Genomic DNA, 2,626 nt, shown 5'->3' on the forward strand with positions numbered 1-2,626 from the left:
AGGTCCAGGCTGCTGTGCAAGCTGCTCTGCCACTTGGTCCATGTGACCCAGCAGATCCAATGGTGTTTGTAGTGACCCTGGCAGATAGAGATGCTGTTTAGAGCCTTCAGCAGTCCCCAGGAGATGAGTCTCAGTGCAGACTCTGGATTTTGTAGCAAAGCCCTGGCATCTTCTGCAGATAACTACTGTCATTTTGAGAAACACCTTTTGGCTTGCTGTTGGGCCTTAGTAAAGGCTGAACAGTTTAACCAGGGGCCACCAAGTTATTGTGCAACCTGTGCTACCCATCGTGACCTGGGTATTGTCTGACCCACCCAGCCATGAGGCTGAGTGTGAACAGAAGCACCCCCTCATCAAGCAGAGGTGGTAGATACAAGATTGGTCTCATGCAGGCCCTGACAGCAGAAGTAAGTTACCTGAAGCAGTGGCCTAAATGGTCTCCACTCCCGTTACACTGTTTTCTTCCTCCCAGCCTGTACATATGGCCTCATGAGGAGCTCCCTACAATCAGTTGGAAGAGGAAGAGCAAACTTGAGCCTGGTTTACAGATGGTTCTACACAATATGCAGAAACCACCCAAAAGAGGACAGCTGCATACTGCAACCCCCTTTTAGGACATCCCGAAAGAACAGTGAAGTGAAATCCTCCCAATAGGCAGAACTTTGAATGGTGTACCGGGTTGTTCACTTTGCTTAAAAGGAGACATGACCAGATGTACAACTGAATATTATGTACTGAATATTATGTATTCATGGACTGTGGCCAATTGTTGGGCTGAATGATCAGAGATGGAAAAATCATAATAGAAAAATTGGTGACAAGGAGATTTAAGAGAGATGTATGGAGGTAGACCTCTCTGAATGAGTGAAAAATGTGAAGATACTTGCTTCCCATGTGACTGTTTATCGAAGGGTGACCTCAGCAGAAGAGGATTTTCAACATCAAGCAGATAGGAAGACACATTCTGTGGATACCATCAGTTTCTTTCCCCAGATTCTCCTGTTACCCACTGATGGGCTCATGCACAAAGTGGCCATGGCAGCAGGTATGAAGTGTAGACACAGGCACAGCAACATGGACTTCCATTCCCAATGCCAACTTGGCTCCAGCCACTGCTGAGTGCCCCGTCGGCCAGCAGCAGAAACCAAGACCGAGCCCCTCATGTGGCACCATTCCGAGGGATGACCAGCCAGCTACCTGATGGCAGGTTGATTACACTGGACCATTTCCATCATGGAGAGGGCAGCATTATGTTCCTACTGGCATAGACGCCTCTCTGCATACATCAACCCAACACAATCAGGACTACTAATGGCACAGACCCTTCCAGAATGAAGGCTTGGTTCACCCAATCAGGCAAAAAGCCAAAAGCAGCTGAGGTGTTTGCTGAGGACAAAGAACATATTGCTGGTGGGAATGTAAATGGTTCCACAAGCCTAGAAAAACAATTTGTCAGTTCCTTAAAATGATAAACATAGAATTACCATTTGGCCCAGCAATTTTACTCCTAGCTATAATCAAGAGTACCGAAATCATATATCCCCACGGAAAACTTGGACATAGATGGTCATAGGAACATTCTTCATAATAGTCAAAATGTGGAAACAATCCAAATGTCCATCAACTGATGGACAGATGAAATATGGTATATTTATAAATGAAGTTTATTATTAGGCAAAAAAAAAGAATGAAGTGTTGGTACATGTTACAACATGGATGAACCTTGAAAACATTATGCTAAGTGAAAGAAGTATCACAAAAGACCACATATTGTACAGTGTTATTTATATGAAAAGTCCGTATTAGAGAAATTCCTGGAGATAGAAATTATATTAGTTATTGCCTAGTGCCAGAATTTCTCTATATCTTGGTTACATTAGTGGTTCCATCATTTATATGTTTGTAAAAACGTATAAAACACAGTAACAAAAATTGTGAATTTTATAGAATGTAAATTGTATTTAATAAGCCTGAGTTTATAAAAGAGATTACTATCTATTCTTTACTATGTTCTAGTCCACTTATAACAAATATAAGTAGATGCTCTATATCTTATGGTGAAGAAACTAAGGCTCAGAGATACTAAGTAATTTGCCTAAGGTCACACAGCTAATTATCAGTAGAACAAAAGTTTGGACTACTGCCGAAGCTGGTTTGGCTCAGTGGATAGAGCGTCGGCCTGCGGACTGAAAGGTCTCAGGTTCAATTCCGGTCAAGGGCATGTGCCTGGGTTGCGGGCACATCCCCAGTGGGAGATATGCAGGAGGCAGCTGGTCGATGTTTCTCTCTCATCGATGTTTCTGACTCTCTATCTCTCTCCCTTCCTCTCTGTAAAAAATCAATAAAATATATTTAAAAAAAAAAAGTTTGGACTATTGACTCCAAAGCCCACAGAAGGAAAAAAATTAGAAAGAAATAGAGTGAAGCAGTGCTTGCCATCTGTGTGCTGAATGATTTTCTGCTTCTTCTCATCTTACTTTTTTTAAAAAAAATATAGTTGCCGAAACCGGTTTGGCTCAGCGGATAGAGCGTCGGCCTGCGGACTGAAAGGTCCCAGGTTCGATTCCGGTCAAGGGCATGTACCTGGGTTGAGGGCACATCCCCAGTAGGAGATGTGCAGGAGGCA

The sequence above is a fragment of the Myotis brandtii genome, unplaced genomic scaffold (assembly GCF_000412655.1).
Source record: "Myotis brandtii unplaced genomic scaffold, ASM41265v1 scaffold276, whole genome shotgun sequence".
Lineage (NCBI taxonomy): Eukaryota > Metazoa > Chordata > Mammalia > Chiroptera > Vespertilionidae > Myotis > Myotis brandtii.